The sequence below is a fragment of the Orcinus orca genome, chromosome 16 (assembly GCF_937001465.1).
Source record: "Orcinus orca chromosome 16, mOrcOrc1.1, whole genome shotgun sequence".
NCBI classification, from domain to species: domain Eukaryota; kingdom Metazoa; phylum Chordata; class Mammalia; order Artiodactyla; family Delphinidae; genus Orcinus; species Orcinus orca.
The window spans coordinates 36,447,734-36,470,717 of NC_064574.1; the positions used below are offsets into that span (position 1 = coordinate 36,447,734).

General features: G+C 40.5%; 1 protein-coding gene and 1 pseudogene across 5 annotated transcripts in view; one reads left to right on the plus strand and one right to left on the minus strand.

Annotated features, from left to right (window-relative positions):
* PLCB4 (phospholipase C beta 4) overlaps window positions 1-22,984 on the plus strand; it is a 428,120-nt gene that overhangs the window by 54,778 nt on the left and 350,358 nt on the right. The gene's annotated exons all lie outside the window — the stretch shown is intronic.
* Window positions 20,441-21,183, minus strand: LOC101279482 (ran-specific GTPase-activating protein-like; annotated as a pseudogene).

Genomic DNA, 22,984 nt, shown 5'->3' on the forward strand with positions numbered 1-22,984 from the left:
GGAAATAGGGCTTTGTCTAAAGTCTTGATTCTCATCATATACCAAAATTTCTAGTAGCATATTAAAAAAGCAAAAGGAAAAAGGTCAATTTAATATTCATAACACTTTTTTAACCCAGTATATCTAAAATATATTTCTGCATGTAATCAGTATAAAAGTTATCAATGAGGTATTTTACATTCTTTTTGTTTTTTTGGGTTAAGACGTAATTTACACATAAGCACATCTCAGATTGGGCTGGCCGCATTTCCAATGCTCACTGGCCACATGTGGCCACATGTGGTAGCTGGTGACTACTATGTGCAATAGTGGAGGGTAGAACAGTGCCTGACACACAGGAAGAAATCAATAAATATTTGCTGAATGGATGAACAAGTGAATGAATGAATGAATTTAACTTTAGTGTGTGTAAGTAATGAAAACCTGAGTCAAATTAAAAGTAAAATCAAGTTTCCATAAAGGGTGATTTATTGTTAAAGGAAAGCACATGTCCCTTACTGAAACACTATTGTGGTAACCAAACAATTTCAGTTGTGTCACCCGCTATGCATCATACTAGGCACTGGAGCCTGAGGTGAATAAGACAAGGTCCTTAAGATGTCTGATGTCTGGTGAGTTGGTAAGAACTTGATTCCATTGACGCTCTTGTAGGTTGTGTGTGTGGATGAAACAGCTAAGTGTATCATGGATTACATTTCCACACTCTAACTTTTATTAATATTTAAAAACTTAAATTCAGACTTTATAGTTGCAGAAGTAATTGTGGATCATCCTGCCACTTTTTATTGAACACATTTCAGGGTACTTAGCATTATGGTAAGGTGCTCAGGGAGTGTATCTTTGCCCTTGCACTGTTTCAACATGTATTTCTCTAGGCTGGATTCTTAACTCACCTGAACTGTCCTCTAAGCATGATTCTTAAGTATTTCAGCTATATTTTGGGCGCATTGAGATTCTAAATGTGTATCCAGTATGGTCTTTCCTTCGTTTTCAGCTTATAATTGGCGAGTTCCCATAGGAAAAAATCATTATTGGTGCTATAAAAGCACTCCTTATCTGTCACATTTGGGAAATGAAAGTTTTGTAAAGGTCAAAAGAAAGTGTGCCCCCAATTATGATGATGACTTGTACATCACGGAGAGTTTAATAGCTTGGAACCTATCTTAGTCTCCCTGACAGAGTAAAAAGGAGAGGAAAAAAAAAAAAAAAAACAAACCTAGTCACTCAGTAGCTATTTTACTGTATAGTTTTAAGAAGGAAGAAAAAGAGCTTATTTAAATGCTTTCATCAACATCTATCTCTATACATTCTCTGTGATTTGGAACTATTTAAAGTATATAAGCCCACAAGTTTATTAGTTCACCTTTATTAATTTATCAAGGTTAATGTCTGCATAATGAGTTGAAGATAAAGATTCTCTAGCATCCATCTGCTAGTGTTTACTCACCGTAGTAAGTTTTATAGCTCTTCTTGTAATGTTTCCAAAGGAGATTTCTTTGCCACGGAACCAATTTTTAAAATGCAAACCATGCTGCTGCCTCAGGCAATGTAAGAATTCTGTTCCTTAATCTTTCAGCACATGACAGCCTGTTAGGGAGATCAGATGATGTACCTCTAAGAAGTCCAGGGTGTTTTTGCAGACACTGTTGAGAGTGGGGTGATGCCAGATGGGCAGACACATGACCTGGCGGCTCCTCTTTCCTTCAACAATGTACTTTGGAAGGCTGTCTGCCACTGGTATCTGTGCTAATTATTCTTGCCCCGGCCACAGAGCTGTGGGCACTGCCCCAAGAAGGACACCCTCCATGCTCTCCTTTTGTGAAGGCTGACGTGCACGATGGATGTGAGCGAGCAGACCTACTGTGTGCAGCCTCTGTTATCGATTGATAATGCAGAACTTAGATTAAAGAGGGAGGCCTTAGGAGGGATTCAAGACCCCCTTTGAACATCTTGTTTCAATCCCATTTCATCTGAACTCCCTCAACACGCTCCTTTTCTAAGCTCTTCCTTTCTCTCTCTCAGCATCCACTTGCCATCTGCCTTTCCATCCCTCCTCAAAGCCAGTAACTGCCAGGTGCTCCCCATTCCAGTTCCCAAATCTCTCTCACCTCCATCCTCTTGGCTCCATTTTCAGAATCAGTGTTATTTCTCACCTGCAGAGTGTCATTTGCTCCCTTACTGGTTGCCCCCATTCTCCTGCCCTCCCCCATTCTCCTGCCCTCCCTCATCCCAAGCTCACATCACTCATCCTTCTCCTGGGGACGGATCCCACAGCTCTCCGCTGCCGTCTTCCGTGGTTTCCCATTGCCTGGGAATAAAGTCCTCACTGAGAGCCAGGCTCCTGCGAGGGGGGATGCCTCCACCCCTCCTCGCCTTGTCTGCCTCCCCCAAACCCCAAGCAGAAGGAGCACCCCCCACCCCTGGGCCCCCCACCTGTGCAGCCCCTGCCTCTCTCTCTCTCTCTTTCTCTCTCTCTCTCCCTGAAAGTTCTCGAAGCTTTTCTCTTTGTGGTGATTCATCCACTCATCATCTGAGACCCTGCCTGTCAGTTTCCAGAAGGCAGCATGGCATCAGCCTACCTTTTTGTCCCCGCTCCCTGCGAAGCATCCATTGAGCGCTTGGCATTCTTTTAACTAGTGAACAAAGCTTCTTCAGCTTCCATACTCCCTGGCTTGGACCTTTTCATCCATTTCCCCTCTTCCTCCATAAATGTGCTTCGCTGTTTGTTTTTTTGTTTGTTTTTGCTTAGTAACCACCACGCGCAATTATCAGATTCTCTCCCGGCTTCTGGCTTCTCCACAGGGCTCTGGGCTGCTGTCATGTGTCCGTCCACCTGCTCCCTGGTCTTTAGACTAGTTTCTCATCATTTCCGTGAACGGTTCCTGCTGGTTCTCTTCCCTTTAGCTTTAATCGTGCCAGTCATGATGCCTGTTTCCAAAGCCCGGGCAGCTACTATCTGGTGGAAGTGTAGGAAGTGGCTTGTTTATAATTTCCTAGGACAAGTCGGCTGGTGTTGAACACACTGTTACAGAGTCTGCTGCTAGAATGTTCTGAAATTCTTTCTGGAGAGTTGTTTTGTTTTCCTGTGGAAGGCAAAGATGTCGCCAGTGGAAACAGCACTTTAATGCAGAGTTTTGAATGAAATGTGTCCAAAACAGGCAGCTCTGACCAATGAGGTTAAAGGACATCAGTCTTAGAAAAGTCATGTTTGTAATGATGCTAATTATTTCCGTTTTTTCCAGTTGCTTATATTAAGTTGTTCATATTTAAGGTTTATTCCTGACACAGAATTTATGTCTGTTAGGTCTAAAACTTGACAAGAATAGTTACAAAATATTACAGTTTTCAATTTTAATTATTACTGGCAGCATTCCTGTCCACTTTGTTTTCCCCAGGGCTATTAGAAATGTTACTTATTTAAATGTTTCATTTTGGGGCCAGTGTTTGCCCTTGAAGATAAAATTAAACATGAAATGTATTCTTGAATCTCCCAGATTCGCAGACTAACCAGATTAATCTCTAGTGGTAATTTTTCATGTATACTAACAGGAATAGACACAAAGGAACATTATTTTTATTAAAAAAAATTTTCTAATTGTAAAAATGGTGCTTATTGTAGATAAATTCAAAAATTCAAGAAAACATAAAAATGAAGATCACCATTATTCTACCACCCACAAAAAAAATCACTATAACTTAATGTTATATGTCCCATATAACATCTATTTTTTATAAAATTAGGATTATATTGGACATACGATTTTTATCCTGTTTGTTTTCTCTTAACATTGCATTGTGATTACTTCCTACATAATTTTGTATTAAACATAGCTGTAGTGGTTGTATACTTTTAAATCACGAAGGACTATAACATTTCAGGAATATTCTATTACTGGATAGTTAGGTATTTTTGTTCCAGTGCTTTAAAATCATTTCTATTCCTCTTCAAGATGTAGATACTTACAAATTGGCATATTATAGTGTATTTCTTTAAAAAAAAACCCCATAAGATTAATTAGGTGTGTACTCTTGATTTAAATTGTAGTATTTCAGGAATTGGAAATAGGGAGATTCATTTTGAGTAATGTTATATCATACAGGCATTTAAAAACCAGATGCGTTTAAGGAAAGGCCCAGTTTTGCTTGCTTTAATGTTGGCCCAGGTTTGGAGACTAAAGCATTTACAGACCATTAACTGTAATAGTTTACTCTTGAGACCACTTGTCATAATGAGCTGTCAATTGTTGTGCATCTAAGTGTAGTTAAAGGGACCGTTGGGCTTGCACTTTGAAAGCCAGCGTTTATAAATGTGCAGGAATTGAATTATAAATGTGGTGGTTCAAGCGAGGCTCTACTGCGTCATGCCCGTCTGGATGCACTGTCTGGTCTCTGGAAGATTTTGTGTCCATTTAAAAATAAGAAACAGTGAAAATATTGTGTGCTTGAGCATATGGCTACATGATTTTCATGTTCCTTACGATATATTTTGGGAAAAAAATTTTAATCAAGAGTTATGAATCAGTATTTCTTTATTAGGCATGCAATGAATTAGTTTCAGCTGATAGTTTGGAGAGAGAAAGATGGAAATTGAAAATATTTAAATGTACTTTTTCTTTATAGGTGACTCAATAAAGCTATAGTCTCTAATAATGTATAGTCTGTATTCCCTGTTTTATCATTTGTTTCTGAACAATGTTTGCCTTTTCAAAATATGTGCACTTTAAAAGTAGCTACTCTACTTTTAAAAATTAGTATGACATAACTGGATTACATTTCACATTTTTTTCATGGTTAAGATGCCCTTTGCTTTGAGTGTACAAATTCTAAATGATCACACAATTAAGAAACTCTTGAAAAATCTTTTTTTTTTTTTTTGACATTTCAACTGTTTAATTTTATCCTGTTTTGAAAGGTCAATATTTGGTATGTGAGAAGTTCCCCTTGAAATTTGTTTCTTTCTTTTCCTTTTTTTAACACAAAAGTAGTACCTCCTTGTTAGAATAAAACAATATAGGTGAGTAAAAAGCAAATATTTTATTCAATTCCACTCTCTCTCTTCATTAGAAGTGACCGTCATTAGCAGTTTGGTGAGTTTTCTTCCAGACTTTTCGTCTAAGTTTTTACCAAGCTAGGTCGGTAGATAGATGATGATACACAGATGATATGCAGATTTTCCTATGTAAATTACCCAGTTCTTTCAAATAGTATACATAAAGTGATCTAATAGGAGTCTACGATCTATGTTATGTGTTGCTATCATACAGATTAGAATAGAGGTCAGCATACTTTTACTGAAAAAGGCCAGAAGGTATTTTTGACTATGGGCTCCACACTTTTTATTGCAACTCTTTAGTGTTGTAGCACAAAATAGCCACAGACAATACCTAAATGAATGGGTGTGGTGGCTGTGTCCTAACAAAACTGTATTCATGAACACCAAAAGTTGGATTTCATATAATTATCATGTGTCATGGAATATTATCCTTTTGATTTTTTTCAACCATTCGAAAGTGTAGAAACCAAACTTAGCTCATGGGCTCTATAAAAGCAGATGGATGGCAGGCCAGATTGGTCCACGGGCTGTACTTTGCCAACCTCTGGTCTAGAGTAAAAAAAAAAGATAAATTTATTTACAAAATTCAATCATACTTTTTTTTCAGAGTTAAATATCATAGTGAGATTAAAAAAGGCAAAGAAAACACTTCTTTTATAGAATACTCACCTGATACTTTACGGATAGTGAATGAAAGGAAATATTTAAGAAGCAAGCAAATGAGAGAAGAACGGCTGAGGGCAGACTTATGTGGGGCCTCAAGTGCTGGAGGGCCAAAGGGGGTTTTGGTGTTATGACCAATTCACAGACTCCCTCAGCACTTCCCCAGGGAGAAGTATCCCGAATCCTGTTTTTGAAGCACAGCATTAGTATAAACTTCTGCTTCACATGGAGACCTGTATTTGCATGTATCATCTTTTTATATGAACTTTGTTTTGTAGTGTTAGTTGACAAGTATCATCTTTGTAATTGACAATTTTTTTTACACACTCTGCAGTGGATTCTTAAAAGTTTATTAATTATGAAGTTTTGTATTACTTATAAGAATGTAAAATAGAAACATTGAAGGTTGCCCAGGAAATATGTTACCTTTTAAGCGCCCCCAAATAGATGCTTTGTAATGTTAAGGCCGTCCAATTGATTTCAAGGATGCTCTCCAAATGCCTCTGATGCTCTTGATTTGATCCATTTACCAGGTGTGTCTCTTGATGGCAATTCTGCTTTCACACCAATGAGAACACTGTGATCCAGTTTTGCTGCCTTGTGGAGTAATTGCTAGTTTTAACATTGTAAAATAAAACAATAGGACACCTATTGTGGTACCTGTGAAATTGTTATTTTCCACCATAATTGCAAAATACTACCTGTAATTCATAAAACAAAAACTTTTTATTATGAAATAAGGAACAATTGATTAAGGATTTATACTATCTGATTTTATATGCTTGGTACGTGGTTTAATGAAAGTGTGTGGTAAAAAGTAAAAATAAATTTATTGTGTGTGCGTTTTTTTTTAAACCACTTGTCCCGTATTTCATTTAGTTCATCTGAAGTAGAGAATAAAATAGTGTTTCATTTTTTTCTATTGTCTAATTTGGCAATTTGAGGAATGAAGGATATTCTTACTAGATAACCAAATACAAGTGTCAAAATACATACATGCATGCCATACACACACATACATGCATACAAATGCACACAAGCATATATGAAAAGGGGTTATATCTTTTTTTTTTGAAGTTCTTTGTATAAAAGTGAGAAACTATACATCAGTGTAAAGAAAAATATAAAAGTGTGTGTATTTTTACTACCCAGCCATAATCGCTATTAATAATTTTGGGAATACCTTTCAGTATCTTGTGTCTCTCTCTATACACATATGCACATATACTTATATTTATTTCTTTGGTCCTATTTGTTACTTGTCTACCATGTGCCTGACACAGTGTGAGGCATTGTGGGCACAGAGGTGAACAGAACAAGCCCCTCTTTTCCTGAGGTTTACTTTGTTCTAGTTGGGGGAGATAGGCCATAACCAACAGGTTACTGTATATCTGGTGATGGTGCGTGATGTGAAGAACATTAAGAACAGGAAGAGGGACAAAGAAGGTGTAGGGTGTGTGTGTATGTGTAAGGGTTAGAGTAAACATGGTAAGGGTTATACTACCCATGCACTTTTGTAACTTGCATTTTGAAATTAAAAATACAGCATGAGGTGGCTTCCCTGGTGGCGCAGTGGTTGAGAGTCCGCCTGCCGATGCAGGGGACACGGGTTCATGCCCCGGACCGGAAGGATCCCACGTGCCGCGGAGCGGCTGGGCCCGTGAGCCATGGCCGCTGAACCTGCGCGTCCGGAGCCTGTGCTCTGCAACGGGAGAGGCCACAACAGTGAGAGGCCCGCGTACCTCAAAAAAAAAAAAAAAAAAAAAAAAAAAAATACAGCATGAACATTTTCTGTGTAAGTAGACATACTTCTAAATAAGCATTATTCCGAATGGCATACTCTACTGATATGAATGAATGAGTTTTATTTAACTAGTTGCCCAATATTATACAACAATTTTTGCTTTTTTAAAAATTTGCTTTTTATGAGCAAGGCTATAAGAAATATTATTTCCTGAAGATAAGCTTTTTTGCACACTCTTAGGATAAATTCCTAATAGCAGAATTACTGGGTCAAAGAATAATCTTTTGTTAAGACTTCGGTTATGTGCCCAGTATGATTAAAAATATACGGCTACTTCGTAATTCAATTTGTTTTCCTTTCCTCTTCACTCTTCCCTCCACATTTTCAAAGTTTCAAATCCAAGCAAAGGATTTAAAGAACTTAAAGGACTTGGTACTGTGATAACATACTACTTTAGTGGTGATTTTTTTGTTTCTGAAATCAGATTCGTATTGTGGGTGGGAAGGCTAGTGCACTTATAATTGCATCATTGCACAAGCTAACAAAGTCCTATTTGTTGCTTACAAAGTTGGTGTGAAACGAAGAGAAAAAAACATTAAGCACAACAAGCCAGGAGCTTTGGAAATGCAAGAGGGTCAGTGCAAGTTTCAACATGTCATTTCATTTGCTTTTTTTTTTAAGGTCTGATGAAAGTCTAAGAATATTGAACTGCATTACAAAAGAAGCATTCAGTCTTGGGAGAAGACCATTTTATTTTTTTTCAACTTGCCTTAGGATAGTTTTTTTTATCACAATAAAATAAAATTTATTATTTTAGATGAAAATTTCTAATTTACCATCACCTTCCACTGGTTTTCTTTCAGGTGACCATCTATGTAATACTAATGCTAACAATATTGGCGTATACCTACATAGCATCTACTCTGTGCCAAATACTGGATTACCTCATTTTAAAGCTAGACAGAGAGATTCTTTTCTTTTCTTTCTTTTATATTAATTTTATTGGAGTATAGTTGATTCATAATGTTGTTAGTTTCAGGTGTACAGCATAGTGATTCAGTTATACATATACATATATTCATTCTTTTTCAGATTCTTTTCCCATATAGGTTATTATAGAATATTGAGTAGTTCCCTGTGCTATACAGTAGGTCCTTGTTGGTTATCTATCTTATATATAGTGGAGTGTGTGTGTTAATCCTGAGCTACTAATTTATCCCTCCCCCGCCTCCACGTTTCCCCTTTGGTAACCGTAAATTTGTTTTAGAAACCTATGAGTCTGTTTCTGTTTTGTAAATAAGTTCATTTATATCATTTTTTATATTAGATTTCACATATGAGTGATGTCTTATGATATTTTTCAGGGGGATTATTTTCCACAAGAGAAAGTGGAAACTTTAACACCAAGGTACTAGAGGGTTAGCAGCTCTAAACCCCGTTGTTTTGGGCTCATTTTGACATTCTCTGTGTATTGTATTTTTAATATAAAATTATGTATTTAGTGACAAGCTTGGAAACAGATTAAGAAGTTTCTCGTACCAGAGTTGCTGCTCAAAGTGGAAAAATGCAGCCAGGGGTGTAAGTCAGTCAGAGCCCTGCTTCATGGTCTTTGGGGCTTGAGGCTTCTAGCGAGGTGAGGAGGTTTGAACTTTCATTGATCCTTGGGACTTGTTAATGTTAGAGCACTTACAGGCCAACCCTATTTAGGCAGTTATCGCAAAACCACAGAGAGTGAGTCCTAGACCTGCGATTACAGAGGGAAAATGTGCATCTTTTTGAAGACTGCAGCTACCTAGCACCTGCCTCAAATCAACAATAAACCTCTAAGGATCTGTATGACAATGCAGTGGATTTGGTGGGAGATACATGCATACTTCAGAACGTCTGCTTGCATCCTCCTTTTTTGAAGTTAAAAGATAAATTACTTTAATTGATGTGTCGTCTAGCCAGTTTCTAGCACATAAATAACTTTCAAAGTGGAAGGCAGTTTCAGCCACAGAAAATTGATGGTATTTTCACTGCAAGTGTTTCCCCTTAAAGTCGTTGAAAGAGTCCCTTAGCAGATGTTTTCTGTGTTTGGATTGTTTTCCCAGGAAACCCATGAATGATGTTTGCACATGACAGCGCAGTTGCCTAGGTCAGGAGCAAACTTATCTGATCTCGTGTTGGAGGCTGGACATCTTCTGTGTTGACTTTGCACAATGGCAGCTATTTGGAAAGAAATCGTCTTTTTCTTAGTGGGATAAATTGAAGATGTGGTCATGTCAGCGAGAAATTAACATAAAGCACAAGCAAAGCAAACTAGTTTCTCTGTATTAACATAGAACATTATATTCATTATGCCCGTCAAAATATAGGAGGGCTAATTGAGACTGAAAAAATAAAGTCAACGCTCCTCTAAGGGTTTCCTGGCAAGGCAGCTCATCCCCTCTAAGCCTCTTGCCTTTCCTTCACTGTGGGCCTCTGGGCTGTCACATAACAGAATCTTGTGAAATTACATTAAATTAGAGAACACTCGGGTGGTATTAATAGCATATCTTGACATTTTTTCATGGCTCAAGGAACAATAACTGATTATCTACTGTAAGCCAGATCTGCTTTGTGCTGGAGCAGTTCTTTCTATCTGTCTGTTAATCTTTCTATCCATCTGTTGACCCATCATTTGATGTATCAACCAATCAACTAAATGATCTGTTGATCTTCTTTCCTTCCTGCCTGCCTGCCCTCCCTCCCTCCCTTCCTGACCTCTCTTCTTCCAAACTAAAATCTAAACAAAGCTAGAAGGAGGCAGTCTCCCGGCAGATGAGCTCCGAATTCTAATCTTACCTTGGGTCCTGACTGACAAGATAACACTTGCTCTCTGTGACCTGAAACTTCCTCACCTATTGAATGAAGGGCTGAGATCAGCGCCTTCCAGTGCAGTTGGCAGTTTTGGGCATTTGTAGCTTCTGGATCTGCCTCTATTTTGGTCCTGGCTTTACCACCTCCTGTCTGTGTGACCGTGGGCAATTTATTTAATCTCACTATGCCTCAGTTTCCTCATCTGTGAAATTAGGATCATAATTTTACTTACCAGCTGTTTGGAAGATCAAATGAGGTGATCTGTTTAAATTGCTTAGAACAGTGTGTGGTGCATATTAAATGCTCAACAAACATTAACCTTGTTACCATTACTACAATTATCTCTCATTTGTGTGCCATAGATGCTTGACCTCCTTTCCTGTCTCCCAGTTTTCTTCTCCTGTCCATCTTCACAAAGCTCATAGTCTAGTATTGAGACAAGTGTAATTACCTGGCAAAAATAGAGGAAGAAGATGACCTGTAATTGGGTATTAGAGGATGAGAAGGGGTTTGCCAGGGAGAGAGGGCAGGGGGCCATCGTGGGCAGAGGGAACTGTGTTAGTAGGTGGGAAAGAACTCAGCAGGCTTGGTGTACAGCACACAGTTGTGGCTGGTGTGGAGGATGCTTGTGGGGTGATGGAGGGAAATGTCATTCTGCATCAACATACAGAGGGACACACAATCACACCAGAGACACTGGCTCTTCACCACAGTGATTCGCCTCCGTTGGGGGTGGGGCATCCATGATTCCCCAAGGGGTGGGGTGTGAATCTTGGAGAGGCCGTGAGGGACTCATGTATGGATTATGAAACCCTCACCATTTTCCCCCTGGGGATACATGCTTCTCTTTTTCTTCACATTGATGTAATTTAATCTCAGGGCTCACTTATCCATTGGCCAAACTTTGGGGGATAAGGAGCCCCAGTTTTTACGCTACTGATTTAATAGCTAAGCAGCTCAGCATAGCACAGAGAGCCCCATGTTGGGTATTGTGAGGCTTCAGGCCTGGATTTGCTTCTAACCAGTGGTGGAACCTTAAAAGCCACTTTCCTTCTCTAGGTCATGTTTATCTGTGGGATAAGAGAAGTGGTTTGGGGGTTCTTATGCACCCCTTTGGCAGTTCGGTGAAGCCTCTAGGAACCCCTTCTCTAAATAACTTTTTAAATGCATCAAATGAAATACACAGAACTACAAAGGAAACTATTACATTGAAATAAAGATATAAAAATAGTAAATACATCTGTGGCATGATAATGTGTGTACATCTTATTAACACATTAAGTGGCATAATAGCTACTGTAATCTTGAATTATTGATGAACACAAGTGATATTTTGTAATATCTGAAATAATTCTAATGTGATAAGAAAATATCTGGAATTTATATTGAAAACCAAGTCATAGGTGGTGTTAATACCACTGTGGTTTGTGATTTATATTTATAATTAGAGGAAATGCCATACTTCAGTTAGAGTTGAGTGAAAATAATCATGTAATTATTTTTACCATCCCAGTTTATGGAGCCTTGGGTTATATCTGTGGACCTGTTGGGTGGTCCATGGAACTCAGGTTAGTGATTCCTGGACTAGATGACTTCTAGGATATTTCCTTTCCTGATTCTTTGGCTATCAAATGATGTGATAATCTGCATAATAGTCAATTTCCAAATAAGTGAAAAATGTTAAAATTCCCATATAATTTTTAAAGCTCACGTCATTGGTTATGAGAAAAACCAAAGTGCTCAGGGGGCACAGGAGGAACTTTTATCTGTGGTATTTTACCGGTGTCTGGTTCAAGAGTGCTAGTAGCCATTGTTCAAGGCCCTCGGTAATAACAACTAAAGAGGTGTCCGTTGCACAGTTGATCTCATTTACAATAGTTATGTTCCATAAAGTCTCCATGAACGTTGACTTAGTGAATACAGAGCCATTGCTCTTAGTGGACTTGCGGGGATAGGTTCCCATGAGCCTCTGGTCACATTTTGATCAGCTGATCAACATATAACCTTGTTTAAAAAAAATCGTACTTAACATGTATTGTTGATTCATTGACATTGAATTCACGGCCCGCAGCACTAAAACTCATGTCTGAATGAAGCTTGTCTAACACGTATATTTTCTCGGTAAAGCACATCACAGCCTTCTTGAGCTTAGGAGTACTAGACAGCACTTCAGCATGATGCTCAGGGCCTTTTAAAGAGTGAAATCATCAACAAAAAGCACAAAATTTCGAAAACTATGCCACTACATAGACTGTAGAAAGAACACTTGTTTACGGTATGAGAGCTGAATCAAGAAGGTAGAGCAGAGCTTTGTTTGACCTCAGCTGGAGTCGTGTGCATCAGTGGCTCAAATTTTTTGCCTCTCTGCACATGTCCACTAAGGACCACCAAAGTGCTATGAGTAGCTGAATTTGCAATACTGGGGATTGACCATATATGTTATATTTCTCTCTGGACCTGAGATCTAGTTGTGACACTGCCACTCTTTGTGTCTGACCTTGGTTTTGTGGTTTCACTACTCTGGATCTCTGTTTTTTTATTCATAAAAAAAGGATGTTGGGATAGATCAGTAGTAGTAGTAGTAGAATTTTTTTTTTTAATAGTAGGAGTAACTTTATTCACGTGAAAGCCCAAGGTATAAAGCAGTAGTCAGCTCCTTGCCTCCTCCACATCTCTTGCCCTCCACCATTTTTATCAAGAACATGTGGAAAACTATTGGGCTAGACTTCCAAGGCCATTTTTCCATTGGGTTATATTTTATTCATTTGACAAATACTGAGCTTGGCACAATTCTATGTGCTGTTCTTGCACCAAATTCACTAAAAATTGATTAGAGCTATTTGAAAATGGCCTGCAAATACTTTTTATTTGTAATTCTTATTAAATAGGTTTTCTACTAGTTCTGCATCTTCTGACCTCTCTTAATAATGAATGGCCGAAATTAATCTTTCAAATTTGCTATTGTTTCAAACTCATCAGATTCATTTAGGAGCTCTGTTCAGTCTTCACTCACCCTGGTATGGGCATCCTTCCTCTGTGAGATTAGAATCAGAAACGCCCTCCTCATTGGTCATATCTGAAGGTAGGTCATTTGGAAAACAGGACCCCCACCCACAAGGTAAACCCATTCCAGGGGACACCCAGTATTTTCCTGGGCATCCCTGCCACTTTGGGGTTGTGTTTACTGCTCTACTAGAAGGTTGTCATGATGGCGATGCCTTTCCCCTCTGGAGCATGCATTTTCATAATCCCTGTGTGCCAAAATAGTAAAATAATGTAACAGTATGCATTAAAACAACCTTGAAGCGACCTTCTACTAGTTTAAAGCACATTATAATTTTTACATATGGCAATTGATGTGTGATTTTTCTTAGTCTTCAATGAAAACTAAGTTTTGTACCTAGATTGTACCTGGTTCTTCAGAAGAGATTGATTCCTCTAAGAGGAAAATTGGGAAGAAGGGAATTGACAGTAGATTTGGATCAGTTTGTTTTAGTCCAGTGAGTGTATTATAAAAATGAAATCTTCAAATTCACCTGAAGACTAGTACTTAATCTTTAGTGAGGGAATCTTTCATCATTGGTATTTCTGTCCTTTAGGGAAAAAAAAAAAATAGGATTTTCCTCTGAAATGCCTTTTTCTTATGAAATGATGAGATTGAATGATTTCTATTTCTGTACTGAGAGCTGGCTTAAGGAAGGCACGAAGGTGTGGTAGCTTCAGTTTTAATTTGGTATGGATCATTTCATGTCTACAATCATTGGTTTTTAATAAATCTGTTGATGTTCAGAAGGTCTGGGCCAAAAAGACGTGGTCTACAAGGAAACCCTGTTCCAACTGTGGAAGACTGATAGCTTGGTGGCCCCAGTGAACTCTGCCTCCCATCACTCAGGCCCTTGTATATTCCCCTCCTCATTGACTTTAGACTTGACCATACAGCTTGCTTTGGTCAAAGGGACATTAGCAAGCATGATGCAAGCAGAGGCTTGGTAAGCACTGGCACATTAGGGCTTGTCCTCTGGAAATGCTCCTTCTTGGAAGCCACCCTTGGTGCTATAGAAAAGCTTAGGCTAGACTCTTAACTGATCAGCCATGTGGAGAGAGAGACCTTGAAGGATGAGAGCCATCTTGAATGTTCCAGCCCCAGTCAAGCTTCTGCCTGAATGCAGCCTATGGAGTGACCTCAGCTACACCACGTGGAATAGAACTGCTCAGCTGAGCCCAGCCACCCCAGTGAATTGTAAGAAATAATCAATTATTGCTGTTTTAAGTCACTAAGTTTTGCAGTGGTTAGTTACATAGCAATAGATAATGGAAATTATGCCCTACTTCAAAAAAGTGTGTGCAAAGGGACATTATTCTGCAAAGATACCTTGTCCATTTGGCTTGTAGAAAACTGTATTTCATAATGCTGTGATGCTGTGATGTCTTCAGAAGTACAGTGAGCAAGGGTAGGCATGCATGTGTATGTATGTGTGTGTGTGTTCGTGTGTGTGTGTGCATGTGTGTGTAAGTTAGATATTGTGGGATCCTTTCTTCCACCATTGCAGCTGAGTATTATGCATGCAATATTTTTATTTCCACGAAGGGTATACCTGAGGAAGGTACCTTGAAAAGTAATTGCTCTTTTATTCATTCAGGTTGTGGAAGATACTGAAAAGTATAAAGAAAAGAGCCATCACCCAGAATCCCACCACCCAGAGGCTAACTTTGGGAAGTTTTCATATTGTAACAACAGTTAACATAACAAAAAACTTCACTTGATTCTTCTTTGAAAGTCTATTGTATAAAGTAGGTCCATTGAGAGGGTGGACTCTCTGATATCCTTATAAAAGTGGTTATAAATGTGCACACAAATCTGCAGGTTCATGTGCTGGATTTATAGTTTATGTCCCCTCACTCCACTTCATTCTCCATACTGCTGTCAGACTGCTTTTTCTAAAAGGCAAATTTCTGACTTTGTTCTGCCTATGCAGTAGGTCCACACTGCCTCTAGGACGGTGGGTCTCAATTAAGGGTGATTTTGCTTCTGGGGAACATGTGGCAATGTCTGGAGACATTAACGACTGTATTGGGGTTGTTAGGTGTTGCTATTATCTAGTGAGTAGAGGCCAGGGATGCTGCTAAACATCCCACAGTCACAGGACAGGCCCCCACAATAAGGAATTATCCAGCCCAAAATGTCAGTAGTGTGGTCACTGGCTCTAGGGTAAGGCCAAAATAGTTGTGCCCTTTCTGACTTCACACTGACCTCTGACCTTTTATCGCTTGTGCATTTTCCATATGCAGTACTAAATAGATTTCTGTTTTTATATCTTCTCACCTTGTGACTCTTTCCCGCAGTCTGGAAAACCCTTTCCCCAGAGGTAATTTCTTCTTTGTGTATTTTATCACTATGATTCTGCTCACTTCCATTTTTCTAACTACGCTGAGTTGCAGTTACTTTTTGAAATCTGTTTTCCCTTCAAGCTGTGAATTCAAGGTGAGCTAGGACCGAACCACATGTCTAGTAAACATTTGGGTGAATGAATGAATGTTTGAATAAAACCAGTGAAAAAGAGGGTGGAGCTGCACACGTTGAGAACAGTACATGGCTCACCCTCAGCAAGTTTTCTTTGCTAGCGGGTGTGACTCCTTCCTGCAAAGGCACTGTGGTCACCAGTTCCCACTGCACATGATTTCAATGTCACTGCACTTCCCCGGGGATCTTCCTCAGGCTTCTTTGCCCCATAAGCCCCATAACAGGCATCAGTATCTGATTTCAGGTGGCTTGAGGGAGTAGAGAGGTAACCTCAGGCATGTGAGGAGTGGGGAGATGAAGCTTTGTGCCCCAGATGCCCACCTGTAAGAACCAGGGAAGGGAAGGTTTTAGAGAAGTGAAGGATTGATTCAAGCCCCTGTCTTTTGCCTTAAGTTACATCAACATTAACTCAGCATGATGTAGAACAGTTGTTCTCAAACTTGTATGCCTGTCACTGTCACCTGTACAGCTTCAAAAAATACTGTCGTTGGTTGTCCAGCCCCCCAGAGATGTTGATATAATTGGTTTTTGGTATATCCTAGGCTTCATAATTTCTGAAAGTTTTCTAGGTAAATCTATTATCTTTGAGAATCACTGATGCAGACAATTAGGTAGATTATAGCTCTTCATGCGAATATTTCCAAAGTAATTTAATAATTTTCTTTTTGGTAATTTAATATTTCTTAACAATTTTTGTATAAATAATAAATTAGTATTTATAACTTTGTTTAAATTTATATTGGCTGTAAGATAATTTAATATCTAACTGTTTAGTAATTGACATTGTGTAACTTCATTTTCTTCTTTCCTCTTCCTTCTTGAAACTCCTCCTTTCCTCCTTTACCTTGATACTCATATGAAATATCATAGAGAAGCAGCTGACCATTCTTCGTGTTGGAGGAAATTGGAAGGAAACCATTTTTTAGATAGTCTGCCCACAAAGATGCAAAATTAGAACTTTCCTTTTGGTTTGTATCCTCCCTCTTCTGTTTCCCATACCCACAAACTCTGAATTCTTTGTGCCTAAGAGAAAAACTAGGAAGACCCCTCCATCGTCCTAATAGTCCTTCTAAAAGGCTTACTGTACTCTCAGGTTCTGAACTTTTTTTTTTTTTTTTTTTTTTTTTTTTTTGCGGTACGTGGGCCTCTCACTGTTGTGGCCTCTCCCGTTGCGGAGCACAGGCTCCAGATGCGCAGGCTCAGCGGCCATGGCTCACGGGCCCAGCCGCTCCGCGGCATGTGGGATCTTCCCGGACCGGGGCACGAACCCGTGTCCCCTGCATCGGCAGGCGGACTCTCGACCACTGCGCCACCGGGGAAGCCCGGTTCTGCATTTTATTACAGATGGTGCATTTGTTATGAATATGCTGGGTAAGAAAAAGAAGTGAAAGAGCCTTTCTTTCTTTTTTTTTTTTTTTTAAAGCCGGGTTATTTTTTGTTACTGAGTTATTTGAGTTCCTTATATATTTTATTTTTAAAAAGATTATTTATTTTATTTACTTATTTTTGGCTGCATTGGGTCTTTGTTGCTGCACGCGGGCTTTCTCTAGTTGTGGCGAGCAGGGTGCTACTCTTTGTGGTGCGCTTCTCATTGCAGTGGCTTCTCTTGTTGCAGAGCACAGGCTCTAGGCACACAGGCTTCATTAGTTGTGGCACGTGGGCTCAGTAGTTGTGGCTCACAGGCTCTAGAGTGCAGGCTCAGTAGTTGTGGCGCACGGGCTTAGTTGCTCCATGGCATGTGGGATCTTCCTGGACCAGGACTCAAACCTGTGTCCCTGCATTGGCAGGCGGATTCTTAACCACTGTGCCAGCATGGAAGTCCTGAAAGAGCCTTTGAATGCTGTCTTATCATCTTCCTCCCTCCATGTCCTCCTCTGTTCCCTTCTACCCTGCTTCCAGGCATTTTGTTTGCTTGTCATATGTTTCCAGATATTACTGAGACAAGGTCTTGATCACCTGTCAGAACGGTGTTGCTCATGACCAGTGGTTGGACTGATTTTTGCCATTATCTTAAATATGAGAGCTAGAAACAACATTCATTCCATGGCACTGCATGCCCAGCACTGCACTTTTGTTTTTTCCCTTAATATTCAGTTTATGGAATTTGGGATCCAGTGGCTTCTGCCACTAAGTAGGTAAGCACTGCTCTAGGGTGGCCACTCTGGGCAGAGGCAATAGCTTTAAGAGAAGACTAGAATCATTCTGAGGTGCAGAATTTTAGGTCACTATATTCTGTTTCATTTCAAGACGGAACGTTAGAGTAGGAAGAGTTTGTTGAGATGGTATAGATAGTGTAACCCTATTATGCCTTTTTTTTTCCATTTAATAAAACTAAAGCCGAGGGCCCTTCTTTAATTCACCAGTTGATCATTGCTTATGGAAGGACCCTAGGTCCCCCTCTTGGAGGTGCTACTGGGTGTGGGGAATGAGGAAGTGAAATGATTTGCTCAGTGAGACAAAGTTTTGGCAGAACCACAACTATAAAGCAGGTCTCCATTTCTTGAGGTGCTTACTTTATACAAAATTTCCAGTCTTGATTTTTTATAGGTTTTTCCCATAATGGAGTAAGACGATGGTCAATAGATGTTTATACAAGATTTATAAGTTTAAGAATAATTGACTATACGTATGCTGTCAAAGCTAGGAAATTTGACTTAAATTAGTATCTAATGGCCATTTGGTTGATAGGTTCAGTTCTTAATTTCTAAAAGTTATTTTCTTATGTATGTGTAACTGAATAACTTTGCTGTACATCAGAAACTAACACATTGTAAATCAACGATACCTCAATAAAATAAATTTAAAAAATAAAAGTTTTTTTACGGTAATGCAAAAGTGCTTTTTGCTTTTTCTGAATTACCTAACTTTAAGAAAACATACCGAAGAGTGGAATTTTGTGTCAGTCCACTGTTGGGCTGTATGATTTATGTCCCTTTTACTGCTGAAAATTTTTAGCAAACTTTAAAGCTGGATGAGAAACTTAAAGGTCCTCTTATCTGAGTTCATTGGACAGATGAGGAAATCAAGGCCTGGGGAGGTCGTTATTTGCTAAGGTTCACAGAGCAAGTTCAAGGCCAAGTCGGAGACTTAGAAGTCACATTGTTTGACTTCAAGTTCAGTACATTTTTCCTTGGGTGCAGAGTAACCACAGGCAGGGCCAGTACCACACATGCACACGTGCCCACACTCTCACACATTCTTCATAAGTCTGTTTTCAGAGGCATGGGTTGTGGATTGTCTTCTCCCAAAGCTGGCCTGAGATGAGGGCTGGGGTGCAAATAGCTTACTTGTCAGACGGTCCCAGGAAGCACGAGTAGGGGAGTGGGGATGTGAGATAAGAAAGGAAATGCAGCCAATATAGGGTGTGTGGACCCCAGGTTGATCCCACTGGGGGCAACGGAGTGCCGTCTGCAGAGCACTGTGTTTTGGAGGCGGTATAGAATAGGCTTCACAGTAGTCTTCTGCAGGGGTGAAGAGCTGGGCTATTTGTTGGAGGTCTTACTTGTAGGCACTTGATGAAAAGCCCACCATCAGAGTCTCGGGTCCTAGAGTAAGGCCTCGTCAGTGTGTGTGGGAGCTGAGTGCCGAGGGGCTGTGGAGGGGTCACTTCTGCAGGCTCACAGGGAAACGGAAATGGGTGTAAGTGGAGGTTCCTACACACAGTGCGATTCCGACAAACATCCCGTCTTGGCTCTTTTCTGTTCTTACCATCTGCGCGCCTAGTGCTCTAGTAGGGGGTAGGTGGGGCTGAGAAGTAGGTACTGCCTGTGATACCATCAGTGTTGGATAGTCTCTGTTTGGCCCTCCTGATCTGCGCTCCACCTTCTGCATGTGCTCATGTCTGCAGATGGAGCATTAGATGCTGCGTTGATGGGCTTCCTTGCCCTCAGGCGTCTGGACGGATTCAGGAAGTGGGAGGCTAGAGCAGAAGATTGGATGGAGGAGGAACAGGAGGTCAGCCTCTATCCCCCCAGGTTTCTTCTTGACACTGGGCTGATGGTTGTCTCTGTCGTCCTCCCGGAAGCCACAGAGTCTGTCCGGCAACCCCTCCTGTAGCCACAGCACTTTCACTGTGTTCCGGTGGCTCTGTCTTCCTGCCCCTCTGGCCTAGGGCTCTTCAGATTCCCTGGTTGTCTTCCTCAAGCCCTGCCCACACCTGGTAAATAATCCCTTATTAAATGCCCTCAGCTGTCTCCTGTGTGTGTTCCATCTGTCTCCTGCTGGGACCTTGGCTGAGACACCATTTTGAAGAGTTTGCTCTCCAGACAGAATTGGATGAGATGAAACAGCTAGAGACGGTGTGAAGATATAAGATAATGAAGTGTAAATTGTACTTGAGCCCTAAGGACACTCAGCAGGTAGGATGCATTAACAAAAGAAGTGGTGCTTGTTAAAGAAGACTTTTTGGAGGGCTGCCTTACGTTTTAATTGGTGAACTTTTTTGTTTGGTCTCCTCTGAGTAGTGACTTGAAAATCAGAAGCTCTGCCTTATTAGGACCATGTATGCAGTTAATTATAATGTATCTGACTCTATCAGATGGAATAATAGGTAATTCATAGAAACACAAGGGTGAAGTGGATCTACCCATCTGGAAATTTCAGAGATTTCTCTCATGTATTTTTGTTGTTGTTGGAAGTCAGTTCTTTATATAAAGTCCTTTGTGAAAACAAAACAGAATAAAAACAAACCAAAAAGAAGGGGCAGGGCAAATTAAAAAAAAAAGAAAAAGGGAAAAGACAGGGACAAAGGACACAACGGGACACGACCCATTGCGCCTCCTTGGTCTCGTCCTCGGGCTCCTTGCCCTCTTTCACCTAAAGAGCTTCTTAGCTTCTCAGCTACTTTCTCGGCACTCTCATTTTTGCCAGATCCTTTCTTTTCTCTCTCTTCAGCCTCTCTCCTGCATTCTTCAAACTTCGGTTTGAATTTCTGTGCATTCTCTGCGTTAATGGCTCCTGCTTGGGGCACTCGTCGGCGAAGTCGGCGTGGGTATTGCAGACCCAGGCGCTGTCGCTGCCCGCGTACGGCTTCAGCTCCATCACCGGCGTGATGCAGTGGTTGGCGCAGATCTTGAGGGCCTTGTCCTTGCGCCTGAGGAGGCGGATGGTCCCCTTCTCCTCGTGCTTCAGCAGCTTGACGTCCCCGGTGCCCCTCTCCTTCCACCCCGGGAGGTCATTCTCCGAAGCGAACCGAAACAGCTTGGCCCGCATTTTAAAAAATTCCTCTTCATCTTTTTCCAGCGTTTTAATTTCTTGCTCGGGAAGATAAAATATTAGCAAAAACTGGGGGTCATGGTTGGACTCGTCAGCATTCTCGGCGGAGGTGAGGTGGTCCTCGTGGGTGTCCTTGGGGGCCGCCATAGGCGCGGCGGCTACTCGTCGGCTCGGTCGTCGCGGGCTCCGCGGCCTCTCGGCGGCTGCTCGCAGCTCCTTCCTCCGCTTCTGGAGACAGTGCCTCCCGCCCGCCCGCCCGCTCTTCCCTCTGCCCTGCGACCCCTCGTGTATTTTAATGTTAGATAAATAAGTCATTTCCTCCTAATTCCTTCTATTCCTCATCCCTCTAATGGTTTATAATCCACTTTTTGGAAATTTTTTTAAAAAGCTGGTGTGAAAGGCATTTCAAGCAGCTTGGAGTAAGGCACTATAGCAACAGAAAGCACTCACTCTGTACATGTTTACAGAGGGCCTCCTGTGAAATCGGCCCTTTGCTAAGCACCATGGAGTCAGTAATGAATAGTATTTGATCACTGCTTTCAGGGAAATCACAATGTAGTTGGGAAAATAGACGTTCAAACAAATAATTATGATAAATATTTTAAGTAGTATAGGTGTCTACAAAGTATTATGTGTATCTCAGTGAGGGTGTAGTTAAGCTTGGGAGTGTCAGATAATGCTTCGTAGAACCAGTGACATTGAGTTGAGTCTTGAAGCATGATAGTGAGATTCCCAAGGAGAGAAGGGGAGATGGTATGGAAGAAGGTATGGAATTTCCTCGTGGGTTGGAGAATCAATGAGGCATATGATGATTTGGCCAAAATGCTGGTAGCCTTTGGAGGAGTGCCTGGACTTGAGACCAAGGGATAGAATAGTAATCTAATCACTTAAAATAATATAGATGGCACATATACTCTAAACATATTAGGGATGAAGACAAAACAAAAACAATGCAGTTAAGAATCTTTGGGTGTTAACATATTGCTAGACCTCATGGAGCACATGTTCTAAATACTGAGCAATGCATGTTTCTAATTCATGAGCGTCTCAAAGGAGGGAGATAGAGCCATTGGTGTCTTCTATCAATATGTACCTTTGCTCAGATTTGTGCTCCCTTACCCCAAATTTATCATGACAGAATTACCTTGTATCACTTTAGAATTACCTAAAATATGGAAATATGGTGGATTACCTTTTCAATTACTAATGATTATGTTAGCATCCATATTTCACGATCACCCATTTAGTAGAACATATCTGACACCCCTGCCATAAGAGATACTTGAGCCTTATTCCTTCTAATTATTCTTGTCCCTAAACCTTTAGGATTAGTAATCTTGATATCCCAAGGCAGGGAATTGGTGAAGACTGTTTTATCAATTCCATAGTTGTAGACAGTGAACCAGTAACGAGTGCTGGTTACTTCATGGGACACTGATAAATAAGAATTCCTCTGCAGAGGCATGAACAAAACGGTGACTGTAATACGGGGGTATTATAGCTAAAGCCTTTATGAACAGAAAGCCCTTAAGCTGGTCATGTTAAAGGCCATTTAATGTCAAGAAGTTTAGATTTGTGGATTACAGAGACAGGAACAAAGTCTGATCAAGTGTCATGGAACTAGAGTGGGAAAGCCCAGAATTAAGCTTGAACTCCCCTGTCATGCAGGGGCTGCATCTCTGCTTTATTCTTTCCTGATTTTATTTGCTACCTTGCTCTATTTCTGCTTTAGTTATCTCTTGCTTTAACTACCTCAAAACTTATTGGCTTAAAACAACCACTACCGTTTAGTATCCCTCAGGAGTCTGACTGGGCTCAGCTGGGTGGGTCTTCTGCTCCACATGGTGTTGCTGGGGCTTTAGTTATCTGGGGGCTCAAATGAGTCGAATATTCAACCTGACACTCCCACGGGGCAGGCAGTTGATGCTGGCTGTAGAATGGGAGCCCA